Source organism: Schistocerca gregaria, chromosome 3 (genome assembly GCF_023897955.1).
Source record: "Schistocerca gregaria isolate iqSchGreg1 chromosome 3, iqSchGreg1.2, whole genome shotgun sequence".
Lineage (NCBI taxonomy): Eukaryota > Metazoa > Arthropoda > Insecta > Orthoptera > Acrididae > Schistocerca > Schistocerca gregaria.
In genome coordinates, this window is record NC_064922.1 from 637428927 (window position 1) to 637446633 (window position 17707).

Below are 17707 nucleotides of genomic sequence, written 5' to 3' on the forward strand. Positions count from 1 at the left end.
TGAAGAGATAGACACAGAATATGAGCGTGTTGAACACAGAAAGGTAGATGAGAATCTAATACTCTTAGGGGACTGGCATGTGATTTTAGGGGTACGAGTACAAGGAAGAGTACTACGGATGAGACACGAGAAACCATAACTGAGTTCTGTAATAAATTTCAGCATTTAATACCGGACCACAAGAGAATGAGGTGTACTTCGAAAAGGCCGAGAGATACAGGAAGATTTCAGGTAGCTTACATCATATTCAGAATGTGTTTCTTAAATCAGATGCCGGATTGTTAGCTACATCCAAGTGCAGATATTTACTCAGATCACAATACAGAAGTCATGAAGAGTAGGCTGAAGTTTAATAGGTTGCTCAAGAAGAATACACTACTGGCCATTAAAATTGATACACCACGAAGATAACATGCTACAGACGCGACATTTAACCGACAGGAAGACGATGCTGTGATATAAAAATGATTAGCTTTTCAGAGCATTCACACAGACAGCAGTTGACCGGCTTTCCCTTGTGAAACGGTCTTGTCATGCCTCGTGTAAGGAGGAGCAATGCGTATCATCATGTTTCCGACCTTGATAAAGGTTGGATTGTAGCCTATCGCGTTTGCGGTTTATCGTATCTTGACATTTCTGCTCGCTTTGGTCGAGATCAACTGACTGTTACCAGCATATGGAATCGGTGGGTTCAGCAGGGTAATACGGAACGCATGGCTGTCATGGATCGTGCAGCCACATCTCGATCCCTGAGTCAACAGATGAGGACGTTTGCAAGACAACAACCATCTAGACAACAAGTTCAACGACGTTAGCAGAAGCATTGACTACAACTCGGAGACCATGGCTGAGGTTGTCCTTGACGCTGCATCACAGACAGGAGCGTCTGCGATGGTGTACTCAACGACGAACCTGGGTGCACGAAAGGCAAAACGTCATTTTTTCGGATGAATCCAGGTCCTGTTTACAGCATCATGATGGTCGCATTCGTGTTTGGCGACATCGCGGTGAACGAACATTGGAAGCGTGTATTCGTCGTCACCATACTGGCATATCATCCAGCGTCATGGTATGGGGCGCCATTGGTTACACAGCTCGGTCACCTCTTGTTCGCATTGACGGCTCTTTGAACAGTGGACGTTACATTTCAGATATGTTACGACCCGTGGCTGTACCCTTCATTCGATCCCTGCGAAACCCAACATTTCAGCAGGATAATGCACTATCGCATGTTGTAGGTCCTATACGGGCCTTTCTGGATACAGGAAATGTTCGACTGCTGCCCTGGCCAGCACATTGTTCAGATATCTCACCAATTGAAAACGTCTGTCCAATGGTGGCCAAGCAACTGGCTCGTCAGAACACGCCAGTCACTACTCTTCATGAACTGTGGTATCGTGATGAAGCTGCGTGGTCAGCTGTACCTGCACACGCCATCCAAGCGCTGTTTGACTCAATGCCCAGGTGTATCAAGGCCATTATTACGGCCGTGGTTGTTCTGGGTACTGATTTCTCAGGATCTATGCACCCAAATTGCGTGAAAATGTAATCACATGTCAGTTCTAGTATAATATTTTTGTCCAATGAATACTCGTTTATCATCTGCATTTCTTCTTGCTGTAGCAATTTTAAAGGCCAGTAGTGTAAATACGCCAAGAAATGGGATACGGAACTCAAGACTGTAGATACCGCAATAAGAAATAGCTCAGTATGTGGTAAATTGAAGAGGAGTGGACACCTCTAAAAAGGGCAATCAATCAAGTTGGAAAGTACAATATAGGCACAAAGAAGGTAAGCTCAAAGAACAAATTGTGTAACACAAGAAATACTTCAGCTGATGTATTAAAGGAAAGAAGCACAAATGTGTTCAGGGAAATTCGAGAGTGAAATAAACATGAAGTACAAGGAAGCGGAGTCAAAATGGCCGAAAGAAAAATATGAAGAAATCGAAAAAGAAATGATTGCCAGAAGTGAAATTAAGAGTACAGATGGTAACATTAAGAGTGCAGTGGTAATTCTACTGGTGAATGCAGATAAGAGGTCGAATGGATTAAGAGTAGAATGAAGGCTTCTCTGAGGGTAAGATTTGTCTGATGTGTTAGAGGAAGAACCTGGAGTAGATTTGGAAGATATAGGGGATCCGGTATTATAATGAGAATTAAAGAGCATTGAAAAACTTAGGATCAAGTAAGGCAGAAGGGATCGATAAGACTCCATCAGAATTTCTGTATTAATTGGGGGAAGTGGTAACAAAACTACTATTCAGATTGGTGCGTATAACTTACGAGTCTGGCAATATACCATATGATTTCCGGAAAATGCTATCCACACAGTCCCAAATACTGTAAGAGCTGGTAGGTGCGGCAGTGGTCAGCCAGTAGGTTGGGCAGCAGCAGCCGGCCGAGACACAAGCAACTTCAAGGAAGTAATCGATTTTGTGACTTTTACAAGTTCCTAATCCAGAACGAATTTTATAATATCATCTGTGTGCTTTAATAGCTTAGTTTCTTGAGGTTCTGAGTGTTTATTTAATATCTAATGGCCACAGTTCTCGCGTTTTCGTTTGCACGGGAAAGTAAATCGATTTTGTGACATATTACAAGTTCCTAATCAAGGGCGAATTATTTAGTTTCTCCTGGGTGCTTCGATAGTTAGGTTTTTTAATCTCTGCGTATTAATCCAATTTATGAGACACACTTGCTACATTTTCGTCAGGGTCTACAATGCAGCTGTGCAGCATGTGCCAGTAGTCCGTTTATCTGCATAGTTTAGTTTTCCACGGTCTTTACTATGGACAGGGTCTACTATTGTTGTGTGCGGCTGCGAACCGTGTTGGCGACACTTCGCTCTCAGCGTCAGGCTCTGATGGCTTCGGTAACACAGCTTCAGGTGATCGAACGGATGTCCATCACGTCCAAGTTCTCCAGTCGATCCTCACCAGTGGCCAGTCCAGTTACTGCTCTCACTGAGGTTAACCCACCACTTGTGGTCGAGTGGGAGGCCGCCCTGGGGCGTAACAGGTGGCGAAAGACTTCCCAGGCTATCACACGTAAGGCCTCCCCAGTTTGCCTGACAAACAGGTTCCAGGTGCTGTCTGTGGTTGGCACTGTCGCTGAGCCGGTCAGAGGAATCCTCTCAGCAAGCAAGATCTGGACTGAGGGTGGGATTATAAATGGTTGGGAGCTCCAACGTTAGGCGCATTATGAGGCCCATTAGGGATATGGCTGCTAAGAAAGGAAAGTGACAGAGCTGCTCGAGTTCCTGCTGCCAATAAGGCGAGTACACAATTCTTTTTTTTTTGTGAGCTTCAAACAGGAGCGACGTATTTTCAGTTTCCTGTGTAGCTACTAGTATATTTTTGTAATTTCTTGTGTGTTTGAGTGCTTACTAGGAACGACCTCTTATTTTAATCTCACTGTAGCGAACAGTACCGCCATTGCTACTGAACCTTGTGTCGAGCCTCGTATCGTACAAGCCTTTGTTTATTTCTTTAGAACAGCTCAGTGTTGGTTAGACCATCAGTGACAGAGTCGCGTGTGTTCCTGCTGATAGTAAGGTGAAGACACTGTTCGTTTATTACATATTTCTACGGGTTTCAAACAGGAGGAGCTACAGAAATGGATAGGCACAGTGATTGCTGTTTGCAGCTGCCGGCTGAGTGGGTGACTCTTTGCTCACAGCTCCAGGCAGTGTTGGCTTCCATCACACAGCTTGAGGCTACTGGCAAGGGACATCATTGTGGGGGATCAGACGTAGGGATGCGAGGAATGTCGAGCACAACCTACGTGTCCCCCCACTGGCTTACTGCTGTGGCCTCCCCAGGTACTGCCTGCACTGAGGCTGACCCATCACCCATGGTCAAGTGGGAGATCATTCCACAGTCTGGCAGGCAGCGAAAGACTATGCGAGGGTTCGATCATAGGGCCTACCAAATCGTGTGACGAAGATGTTTCGGGAGCTATCTGTTGCTAACTAAGTCTCTGAGCCGGATGCCGTAGTCCATCCTGTTCCAGAGGATAGCTTCTCACCCAAGAGGTCTGGGCATTCACAAAGGGTGCCTTTACTGGTAGTTGGGAGCTCATACACTAGGCATGTAATGGGCCCCCTTAGAAACATGTCTTCCAAGGAGGGGAAGGAAGACAGTGTGCACTGTGTGTGCATATTGGGGCGGGGGGGAAGGCGTAATTCCAGATTTGGAAAGGGTGCTTCCCGATGCCATGAAGAGTACAGGGTGATGCAAACTGCAGGTGGTGGTCTTCCTCAGTACCAACGATGTGTGCCGCTTTGGATCGGAGGAGAAACTCTCTGTTTCCGGGCGGCTAACGGAAATGGTAAAAACTGCCAATCTCACTTGCAAGATTACGGTGGAGCTCACCATCTGCAGCATCTTCGACAGAACCGACTGCGGTTCTTTGGTGCAGAGCCGAGTGGAGGGTCTGAATAAGAGGCTAAGACGTTTCTTTCTTCGTGTAAGTTGTAGATTCCTTGACTTGTGCCATTGGTTGACGGTTTTCAGGTTCCGGTTAATGATTCAGGACACCATTACACAAAGGGATCGGCTACACTTGTAGCGGGAGCTGTGTGGAAGGGACTGAGCTGTTTTTTAGGTTAGAGGGTCTCAGGAAACCACAGTAGGGGCATATATCTAAAAGGAGACAGATAAAACACAGTATGATAGGTGTAGAAACGATCGATTTTGTAAATTGTCATACCTGTGTTGGGAAAGAGCCAGTGTTCCAAGCCCTAATAGAAAGCACTGAAGCACAAACAGTTACAGTTACAGAAACTGGCTAAAGCCGGAAATAAGTTCAGCCGAAATTTTTGCAAACGACCTAACAGTGTTAAGAATGGATGGATTAAACACAGTTGGTGTTGCAGTATTAATTGCCGTCAGAAATAGTCTACCTTGTAGTGAAACTGAATTAGATAGCTCCTGCGAGATAGTATGCGTAGAGGTTATACTTAACAAATGGACCAAACCGTTAACTGGATCGTTTCACCGACCCCCACCCGACTCAGAAGATATAGTTGCTGAGCAATTCAAAGAAAATTTGTCTAATTTCCAACAGGGACCCCACTCATACAATTATAGTCGGTGGCGACTTCAATCTACCCTCGATATAATGGAAAAATCATACGTTTATGGCCGGCGGCAGGCACAAAACTTCATTCGAAATTGTACTGACTGATTCCCGAGAAAATAATTTTGAGAAATTACTTCATGAGCCCACTCGAAGCGTAAATGGTTGCGAAAGCATACTTGAGCTCTTAGTAACAAATACTTCTGGACAAATAGGGGGTATCATGACGAATACAGGGATTAGCGACACAAGGCAGTTCCTGCTAGGCTGAATACCGTAACCCCCATAATGGAGCCATAACATAGATAATGTCGTGGGTAGAGCAAACCAAAGACTTCGATTTATTGTCAGAGCACTTAGAAGAGTCAACAGGTCTAGTAAAGAGACTGCTTTCACCACGCTTGTCCATCCTATTCTGCATAATTGTTGTGCGGTGTGGGATGCACATCAGGTTGGACTGATGGATGACATCGAAAGATTTCAAAGAAGGGCGGTTCGTTTCGTAATATCTCGAAATTGGGGAGATACTGTCACAGATATGATACGTGAGTTGCAGTGACACTCATTAGAACAATGCACTTATTCATTACGACGGGATCTGCTCATGAATTTTCAACGACCTGTTTTCTCCTCCGATTTCGAATACTTTCTGTTGGCACCCACATACATAGGGAGAAATGATCATCGCGATGAAAAAAGAGAAATCAGGGCACTCACAGAAAAATTTAAGTTTTCGTTTTTCCCACGCGCCTTTCGAGAGTGGAACGGTAGAGAGACGTCTTGAAGGTGGTTCATTGAACCGTCGGCCAGGCACCTAACTGTGAGTAGCTGAGTGATCACATAGATGTAGATGTAGATGTAGATGGGGCCGGTTAGGCACATGGCTACTAAGAAGTGAAAGAACACCAATGTGCACTCCGTGTCCATACCGGGTGGAGTCATACTAGATGTGAAACGGGTTCTTCCGGATGCCATGAAGAGCACAGAGTGCAGCCAACTGCACGTAGTTGCTCACGTCGGTATCAGTGACGTGTGTCACTTTGTATCAGAAGAGATTCTCTCGTGTTTCGAGCGGCTAACAGAAGGGGTAAGGGCTGCCAGTCCTGCTTGAAAGACGAAAGCAGAGCTGATCATTTGCAGCATAGTCGACAGGACCTATAGCGGGCCTCTGGTGCAGAGCCGACTGGAGGGTGTGAATCAGAGGCTCAGAAAGTTCTGCAACCATGTAGTCTTCAGATTCCTCGACTTGCGCCAGAGAATGGTTGGGTTTCAGGTTCCGCTGAATAGTTCAGGCGCCCACTATACGCAGGAGGTGGCTAAACGGGTAGCAGGGACTGTGTGACGTGGACCGGGGGGTTTTTTTAGGTTAGAGAGTCTCGGGAAAACACAAGAAGGTCTTCAGTTACCAAGAGTGCAGGCCGAACACAGGAAGAACATAGATAAAGGAACCATCGGCATAACTGTTGTAAATTGTCGTAGTTGTGTTGGGAAAGTGCCGGAGCTCCCAGCGTTAATTGAATGCACTGATGTTCAAATCGAAATGCCTTTACAAAAGAAGAAGAAGTAAATATTGCAGAATTCTAGTCAAGAACGGCTGCCAATACGAGTAATGTAAAAGTAAAAATCCTCGGAGTAGTGAAGCAACAGCAATCACTTAATAAAAGCAATTTTTCTGGTCGAGACTTTATACCAATTAGGTTCCTTTCAGAGTATACTGATGCATTAGCTCCAAAATTAATGATCATATAAAACCATTCGCTAGACGAAAGATCCGTACCCAAAGACTTGAAAGTTACACAGGCCACAGAAATATTCAAGAAAGGTAGAACTAGCAGTCTACATAATTGCAGGCCCATATCATTAACGTCGATATGGAGTAGGATTCTGGAACATACACTCTGTTCGCACATTATGAATTACCTATTGTGTCTATTGACACACATTCAACGTGGGTTTAGAAAACATCGTTCTTGTGAAACACAACTAGCTCTTTATTCGCATGAAGTGTTGAGAGCTATTGACAAGGGATTTCAGATCTATTCCTTATTTCTGGATTTCCGGAAGGCTTTTGACAGTGTACCACGTAAGCGACTTGTAGTGAAATTGAGTGTTATATCGCCTCAGTTATGAACTGGATTTGTGACGTCCTGTCAGAGAGGTCACAGTTCGTAGTAACTGACGAAAAGTAATCGAATAAAGTGATTTCTGCCTCTCCCCACGGTAGTGTTATAGGCCCTTTGCTGTTCCTTATCTCTATAAACGATTTTAGAGACAATCTGTGCAGCCGTCTTAGGTTGTTAGCATATGACTCTGTCGTTTATCGATTAATAAAGTCATCAGAAGGTAAAAAAAAATTAGAAAAGATATCTAAATGGTTCGATACTTCGAAATTGACCCTCAATAACCAAAAGCGTCAGATCATTAATATGACCGCTGGCCGCCCCGATAGCTGAGTGTTCAGCGTGTCAGATTGCCGTCCTACGGGCACGGGTTCGATTCCCGTCAAGGTCGGGGATTTTCTCCGCTCATACCGTCTGACTTTCGGAAAAACAACACTCACACAATTCCGAAGACGGCAAAAGCTGATAACTGCGAGAATTATTGCACAATCAGCTTAACAGCTCTTACATCCAAGTGGTTTACAAGAATTATATGCAGAACAACGGAAAATGAAATTGAGGTTGCGCTAGATGACGATCAGTTTGGTTTTAGGAAAGGTAAAGGCGCGAGAGAGGCTATTCTGACGTTGCGGTTAATAATGAAAGTAAGACTAAAGAAAAATATAGACTCTTTCATGGGATGTGTCGACCTGGAAAAAACGTTCGACAATGTAAAATGGTGCAAGGTGTTCGAAATTCTGAAAAAAGTAGGGGTAATCTATAGGGAGACATGGGTCAAAACAATATGCGCAACAGCCAAGATGGAATAATAACAGTAGACGACCGAGAACGAAGCTCTCGTATTAAAATAAGGGTGTAAGACAAGAATGTAGCCTTTCGCTCCTACTGTTAAATCTGTACATCGAAGAAGCAATGATGGAAATAAAAGGAGGGTTCAGGAGTGCAATTAAAATTCAAGGTGACATTGCTATCCTGAGTGAAAGTGAAGAAGAATTACATATTCTGCTGAGTGGAATGACCATTCTAATCAGTACACGGTATGGACTGAGAGTAAATCGAAGAATGATGAAAGTAATGAGGTGTAGTAGAAATGAGAACAGCGAGAAACTTATCATCAGGACTGACGGTCACGAAGTAGATGAAGTTAAGAACTTCTGCTGCATAGGCAATAGAAAAACCAATGACGAACGGAGCAAGGACGACATCAAAAGCAGACTAGAAATGCAAGAGGAGCGTTCGTGGCCAAGAGAAGTCTTCTAATATATCAGCCTTAATTTGAGGAAGAAATGTCTAAGAATGTACCTCTGGAGTACAGAATTTTATGGTAGTGAAACATGGATTGTGGGACAGCTGGAATGGAAGAGAATCGAAGCATTTCAGATGTGGTGTTACAGACAAATATAGAAAATTAAGTGGACTAATAAGGTAAGGAATGATGAGGTTCTGTGCATAATCTGAGAGGAAAGGAACATGTGCTAAACACTGATAAGGAGAAGGGACAGGATGAGAGGACATATGTTAAGACATGAGGGAGGGATTTCCATGGTCCTAGAGGGAACTATAGAGGAAGAGTGATATGATACTCTGAGATGGAGAGGTTAGCACAGGAGAAGAAGTCGTGGCGGGCTGTATCAAACCAGTCTGGAGACTGATAAGCAGAAAAAAAGGTAAAGTTGGGTAAAATACAACATATACAAGAACAAAGAGGGAACAATAAGAATGGAAGACCTAGAACGAGATGCCCATATTATAAATGGTGTAAAATAAGGATGTGGTCTATCACTCCTACTGTTCAATCTGTAAATTAGAGAAACAATGATGGAAATAAAAGAGGCCGGCCGGCGTGACCGAGCGGTTCCAGGCGCTATAGTCTGTAACCGCGCGACCGCTGCGGTCGCAAGTTACAATCTTTCCTCGGTCATGGATGTGCGTGATGTCCCTAGGTTAGTTAGGTATAAGTAGTTCTAAGTACTAGGGGACTGATGACCTCAGAAGTTCAGTCCCATAGTGCTCAGAGCCATTTGAACCACGTAAATGAGAGCTTCAGGAGTGGAACTAACATTCACAGCGGTGCGGAGTTTAACGATAAATCCGATGATGACATTGCTAACCTCAGTAAAAGTGAAGGAGATCTACATGATCTGCTGAATAGATTGAACAGGCTAATTAATACAGAACATGGATTGAGAATAGATGGAATAAAGACGAAAACAATGTGAAGTGACAGAGAAGAGAACAGCGAGAAAACTAACATCGGTGTAGACAGTCACGAAGTAGCTGAAGTTATAGAATTCTGCTACCTAGGCCGTAAAATAACCGATGAATGACGGAGAAAAGAGACATCGAAGGGTGCTCCTCACCAAGATAAGTCTGCTAGTATCAAACATAGGCCTTAATTTGAGGAAGAGATTTCTGAGAAGGTACATCTGGAGCGCAGCATGGAGTGCGGGGAAACCGGAACAGAAGAGAATCGAAACTTTTGAAATATCGTGCTAGAGACGGGTTGAAAGTCAGATAAACTGATAAGGCAAGGAATTAGGAGTTTCCGCGTAGAACCGGAGAGGAAAGGAATATTGGAGAACACTGTCAAGAAGAAGGGGCAGGACGCCAGAGCATCTGTTAAGACAAGAGAAATAACTTCCATGGTACTAGAGGAAGCTGTAGAGGTTAAAAACTGTAGAGGAAGACAGCGACTGGAAAACATTCACCAGATAATTGAGGAATTAATTTGCAAGTGCTACTCTGGGTTGAAGAGGTTGGCCTGATAACTAAATAACAAAAATTTCACTGCAACATTGAATACGACTGTAAATCTGTAAATAGAAATACGAAAAAAGGCAGCTATACCACCTTGCTTGGCTAGAACGACAAAGAACTAACTTCAGATTTACTGAACGGGAAGCATGGTGAACAATATGCTTTAGATAAAGCTTTGTATGCCGAGGAAAGTTGCCAGGACTGAAACAGACCCGCCGTGGTTCAAGAACTACGGTAAGAAAACGCTACTAAAGAAAAGAGAGGTTCACTTCAAATTAGTAACTATAGCCTCACAGGCAACAAAAATTAAACCAAGCCGAAACTGGCATAAAGAGAGTAATGGGTGAATCCTGCAACGATTTCTAAACCAAATTCTGTCCACCTAATTGACAAAAGTTTCCGAGATGTTTTTGTCGTATGTTAAATCAGTAAAGGAACCTAAACCAACAGACACTCTGAGACCATATAGGACTGAATCGGACGACGAAACAGTAAAAACCAAGAATGAGATTTTCACTCTGCAGCGGAGTGTGCGCTGATATGAAACTTCCTGGCAGATTAAAACTCTGTGCCTGACCGAGACTCGAACTCGGGACCTTTGCCTTTCGCGGGCAAGTGCTCTACCAACGGAGCTACCGAAGCACGACTCACGAACGGTACTCACAGCTTTACTTCTGCCAGTATCCGTCTCCTACCTTCCAAAACTTTACAGAAGCTCTTCTGCGAACCTTGCAGAACTAGCACTCCTGAAAGAAAGGATATTGCGGAGACATGGCTGAGCCACAGCCTGGGGGATGTTACCAGAATGAGATTTTCACTCTGCAGCGGAGTGTGCGCTGATATGACATTATACCATTGTTTTAGGAATTCTTTGCGTTAACATTCATGTGAGCTTGTTAGTACGTCAAAATAATTGCTGTACTCGAGAACCACAAAGAGCAACTAGGAAACGAAGAATATACCAATACAGAGTCCCGCTGATCTGGGTAAGAGTTATATGGAAACGGCGTGCAGCACACTTAGAGACTTAGTATGTAGTCTTTAGCGCCCTTGTGATTCAGTTTCTTAAGTTAAGATCCACATTTCATGTCACACACGACGTTCTTCTGCAGTGTCAGGCTGTGGTCGCTGTAAAAGTCTGAGTTAACGTGTGATACTGTAAGTGATAGACAAATGAAAATCGAACACACGTCCCAATGGGACCATGGAATGGCTCGAGGCAATAGTAATCACCACACGAGTTAAGACATTTATTCCACGGGGACACGAGAATATCAATTCCGGTCTCGTACAACGCGGTCGGCAGCTAACCAGTCCGGAGCAGCACCCATTCTTGCACTCCCTCGGCGGATTGAAATTATTTCTTATAAGAAGCCGAAATATTTCTAGCAGATGGGACTAATATTACAGAATCTTCATAACTCGAAAACTATTTGTTAACTGCCACCCAAAATCAACGTCTGAGTGAGCCTTGAGACATCACGTCGTACTCACCACAGGCCAACTTTACGAGTCTTCTGCCATCGACTAAAGCAGTAAAAAATCCAAACTGCCTCTCCTCTGTCTTCCGCAAATAATTACCCGTCTGAGTGGAGGCACTAATCCACCTTTGAATGTTCTACTGAGCTTCAATTCTGGGACGTTGGCAAATACACCCACATTCATTCATTCATACCGAGGACAGGTGGTTACAGATGTACAGCGTGCCGAACATCAAACGTAATGAAAATGAAAATAAGACAAATTCTTGGTTCCCCGTGTGATATTCCCCCCGGAACGGAAAAATTTGAAAGACACATGCAGTGAAATTACTATTTACGTTGTTGTTGTTGTTGTTGTGGTCTTCAGTCCTCAGACTGGTTTGATGCAGCTCTCCATGCTACTCTATCCTGTGCAAGCCTCTTCATCTCCCAGTACCTACTGCAACCTACATCCTTCTGAATCTGTTAAGTGTATTCATCTCTTGGTCTCCCTGTACGATTTTTACCGTCCACGCTGGCCTCCAATACTAAATTGGTGATCCCTCGATGTCTCAGAACATGTCATACCAACCGATCCCTTCTTAGCTTACCCGTACACCTATTTTTTATTCATTATTAAACCCCCTTCTGCATTACCCCTTTTCCTACTCTCGAATTCCAGTCACCCATGACTACTAAATTTTCGTCTCCCTTCACTACCTGAATAACTTCTTTTATCTCATCATACATTTCATCAATTTCTTCATCATCTGCAGAGGTAGTTGGCATATAAATTTGTACTACTGTAGTAGGAAAGGACTTCGTGTCTATCGTGGCCACAATAATGCGTTCACAATGCTGTTGGTAGTAGCTTACCCGCACTCCTATTTTTTTATTCATTATTAAACCTACTCCTGCATTACCCCTATTTGAATTTGTATTTATAACCCTGTTTTCACCTGACCAAAAGTCTTGTTCCTCCTGCCACCGAACCTCACTAATTCCCGCTATATCTAATTTTAACCTATCCAATTCCCTTTTTAAATTTTCTAACCTACCTGCCGATTACGGGATCTGACATTCCACGCTCCGATCCGTAGAATGCCAGTTTTCGTTCTCCTGATTTACGTAACCTGACAAAACTACAGTATTATATGAGTGGTGAATTGAATGCCGTTCATCACATCACTTTCTTTGGTTTCAATTGGTAGTGGAAGTGAAAGGTAGGGAAATGTATCACCACAGAAGGGGTACAGGTGATTAGCAGCGCTCTTCAGCCCACAGCTCGCAAAACTGATCTCCGCCAAACTCGGAATAGATCTGCTGAACGGGATCTCCTTGGTTCTCACCATTGAGGCCCAGGAAACACATGTTACAACATTATGGCACCTAACAGACGTAGTGAGCATTACCCCATACGAAACTGATATGTGAATAACGGGCACAGTAGCTGAAAACAAGGAAGTTCACATCCACAAACAAAAAGTTAATATATGAACCTATTTACTTAAAGAAATTGTGTCAGTGACTGCCACTGAAGGTGCCATTACGTAAATACTGAAATGAAGACAGGTGGTTTCTGTGGGGAACTGAGAAGGAAATAAAATGACTCTGAGCAATATAGGACTTTAATCTGAGGTTATCAGTCCCTTAGAACATAGAACCACGTAAACCTAAGGATATCACACACATCCATGCCCGAGGCAGGATTCGAACCTGCGACTGTAGCGGTCTTGAGGTTCCAGACTGAAGCTCCTAGAATCGCTAGGCCACGCCGGCCGGCCAGAAGGAAATCAAAGCGCGTATAAAACCTGAGATTGGATATCACAGTCTCGGAATCCGAGTTCTTCTTAGGAAAAGGAAGAAACAAATACTCTCAAATACAGGAGCTGTTCGGAAAGTAAAGTCGGATCTGTCATGAAATGGAAAACACAAAGCAAATCAAAACTTATTATTCACAGCAGTTAGCCACACCTTCCATCTACCTCTCTAAATAGTCCACACTCGGACTTAGACATTTGACACGGCGTTGTACTAATTTCCCAGTACCCTCCTCACAGAAACAGCCGCCTGTGTTTTCCGCCAATTCTCTAGGCTGGTCTGTTTATGCCAAAATGTTGTCTTCGTAGCCAGCGGTTCATCTGAGAAGAGATGAACAATTGAGGGAGCCAATGAAGGACTGTACTATGGGTGATCAAACACCTCCCTTCGGAAAGCTGCAGGAGCTCTTCATTGGCCCTGTAGAATGCGGCTGAAATTGTCTTGAAGAAAGAAACACATGATATTTTCGTTATGTGGGCTGCATAGCTTCGGGCGAAATCTCTCGTCTCATATACTAGGCGGGAGACACTTATTTTACATATTTCTACATGATCGCTTTGCAATCTTAACTGAAAAGAGCTACTTTAAGCGATCGACAGGTGCATTAAAGACACTGCCCAACACATCTGTGCAATGTTCCATCGAATTTTCTCAGTGATTTCCATTTCTCTCCTAGTGGAACATAACGTTCCGAATGCGCCTCGTACTTTCATAGGAAAAGTGGTTACCAACAGAAGACGAACATTAGACCACAAAGGCACATCAGTTTTTCGATAAAAGAGGAGCAACTAGTGGTTCTGCACCAAGGTTGAGCAATCTGCTTACAAACGACCCCTGAAACTACGATTATCTGCCGAAGCAAGTCAAGAGTGGAGAAGGGGCGTGTGCGTAGGTAATGTCCGTTTGCCATGCGAGACACCATTGACCTATATGGACAGTCGAGCACCCTGCTGCTGAGTGGCTTTGAGCACGCAGCCTGAATTCGGTTATAGCAGACAAGAGAAGACCTAGTGAAAATTTCACTAGAACTCACCAGAGAAAGAAACTTTCCATAAAACTTCCATTTGTCGAACTAATGTGCTGTAGGGTGGTGATTAGAAAAGCACAGTGAAGTAGCACATACTAATAAAAACAAATGGCATGCATCCGGAAAGTCAATAACGAAGTGATAATACACGGTGAATCAAAAAGAAGCAACAGGTTTCAACTGTTTATCGCAAACAAACAGCGTAAGAGAGAAACACATTGCGTATATTAGTGTGTAGAATAAGGGCAAAAGTTTTATGTTCACTCAGATACTATGCCATACACTCAATACGAACACTATGTGTTGCTCGAGAAACATCGAAATGGTATTCCATTTTTACTCCACAAACAAAGCGCTATTGAATCAACAGTTTCAACAATTCGATTTCTCACCTCTTGAAGAGTAGCTCTCACAAGTGGGACAAACATTACGTCTTTTACGTACCCCACAAACACAAATGATTAGATGTGAGGTCTGGTGAGCTGGGACACCAAAATCAATGAACAATCCTACGTTCTGTGATGATCTTGTTCAAATAACGCGACACCTCAAGACTAAAGTAAGGAGGGTTCAATTAGATACAAAAATGATATCATTCACATAATACGAACAAACCGATCTCGTTTAGGATGTTGACCGACTACTTTGGCAAATCAGAAGGGTGCAGATATCCTACGCTCCACAACTCCTGGCTTGGTTTACTTTTCATCTATACCCAAACTGTAAGCATGAACCCATTAGTTAGGGTTCTGCCACTCGAATTTTGTTATGTTTTGGATTCTAATGGAGAATGAAATGTCTTTGAAGTTATAAAGCTCAGAGATGTTAGTTGTTTCACATGTGTCCTTAAAGTTTGCACGTTTCAGGTAATTTCTATTGCAACGCACAGATCATAATGCGAAGAAAAGTTCACTTTTTCCCTTTATATTCTGGACATTAGTTTATTCTTCCTTGGCACCAGTACATCTCAGAAGACGGATGAAACTGGACCACCCATTAACAGGATCACAAACATGTGAGTACACATGAAGATCGAATATGCAGCTGAGCACCTTAACAGACACTCTTGCCTTAATATCAGAAAAAGTGCCTCCGTACGGCGTTCTCACGTAACCTCTACGCCATTCTGAAATTGTCATGCCTCGCAGTATGACGCAATCCTTCCTTCAAATTTTGATGATGCTTTTCTCTGCAGCACCATTACTGCTCTCTTTCGGTGAGGGGGTTCAGCTTGCACCTAAAGGCACGATATCACCAGGAGTTGACTATTTTAGTTGGCTCCAACACTGCTCAGCATGCTTGAAGGAACATACCTCGATCTCAGAACCCTACAGTGACCATTGATGTTATCCCTCAAAGGACCAGCAACGACAAAGTCGTCTACTGCGGCTGTATCATTTACTCAATGTTCATTAGCAAGATGGGATGTGATGCGGCTACAACAAGGCTGCGAATGGTAAGCAGACTATACTGGAAGAGTTGATGATGATACAGTCGCCGACGGTCGCATAAACGATATTTCCAGTGGCAGCATTATTGTTGTTACTCACATTAGTATCATCATATTACAGCTGTGGAAGGGATGAAAGATGACTAATCAGACATCAATGACCAAATCAATGTTGGGTCTAAAGGCAGTGGTGTTTGTTGCTCGTGTTGGTACCAGCGCACCTCTTCACACTGGTCGCAAAGGCAGAAATTCCATGCTGTCAAGTATTTCTGAAATACACACGCATCACCACAGCTTGTAAGTCGTGTGCGGAATAACACACACACACACACACACACACACACACACACACCTATTCACTAAAACTCTGCCTTACCAAACTCCACACACCCTACTGCAATCCTCTCGTTTGAGAGCATCAGTATTTATGTTACAGGTGCATGGGATAGAGGCAGAACTTCAGATTTCTTAACCATTCATGAGATATTTGACTCTTTAGAACAAACAAGGAAGTTTTCTAAGTGTAGAGGAAGCATCAACAGCAGAATCATTCATAATGTGTATAAAATAAACATAACTACTACATACTGTCATTATCATTGCTGGATATCTGGGATAGTGCGGAAAATATATCAATAGGTGGACTTATATCCATATACCATCACTTTGATTCTGTGGGCGGTGAAGGTAGGTTATTAGCAATGAATTCTGGGAAAAAACACCAGCTTATCTGTGAGTAAATATTCAGACACTCATATATGAGTAGAAATAATGTAGATATCAGAACAGTTACATCTGATCCCCGTACCACATCTTTGGGACTTGTCGCTAGAACAAACGAACCTAGAAACAATATAACAGTCACTATTTAAAAATTTATGCAAGCACATAAAATAACTGCTACTTAGGTGCAGTATCCTCATCTTGCATTAACTCGGAATATAATACATCATCCCTAGGCAGATAGTGGATTCTCACTGTCCTCGTTACCCCTCCCCCTCCTCAAAATGGGAGCGTGTACCTGCTCCATCACTATCAGCACGTACATATTGTCCCATGAAAGACGCTGATCAAACCGAGTTGGGTAGGAGCTGTTCATCACTGATTTTATATAGGCAGCGCCCAGGACGCATGCACATCACATTGCACATACAGATGTACTGAAGTAAATTATTTCATTATCCGGCAAGCTAGCGCGTCCAGCGGTATATTTAATGGAAATCGCAGCATTTCTTCTATGAGCACAGGTGTTACTGATCCTATGGTGACAGGGAACTCTCACGAGAACTCATGACTGTATGGAAAGTCATTCTGGTAAAATATGCCATATCATCCATTTCTCGGCAACTCTTGCGTTGTATGTAAACTGAAGATCACAAGACGCATCGGAACCTGAACCACGCGAATCGCAGCTGAACTGCTGCAGTCCAACCAGAGCCAAGGGTGACTCAGAATGGTTCTTCTAGCTATCAGCTAACATTGCTCCAAACACAATTGCACATCGTTTGCAGGCACAAAAGGCTTAAACGCTAAAAAAAGAGTCACTTTCCTATGTTTGTGCATCAGTTCACGTATTGGGTGATTATCATTTTACCATACGCAGAGGGTCTAGCTAGGGCACCTCTAAGAAAGTAGCAATCGACCCCTGGCGCTTCCATTATCGTAAAATGAAATAACCTAAATAATTTCACCTATTCTTCATGAGGAATACAGAAAATGTGTGTTAAATATTTTCCTGAAACCTGTAAATGAGGAGATGGGAAACACATGTGAATCAATACAAAATAATAGCAATTCAGTAGTAGTTATACATTTTCTGAAGCATTTATAAACTCTTGTAGTCCTTATGTTTCCGTCTTCTTCTTCAGCTGACTGGGGGCAGAAAGTCCCTGTGCTTCAAGATGTCAAATAGGGGCTTTGTTATTAATTACATGAATCCAGGAGATCTTCACACGATCATTGACCTAAGCTAAGCTATCTCTATGACTATA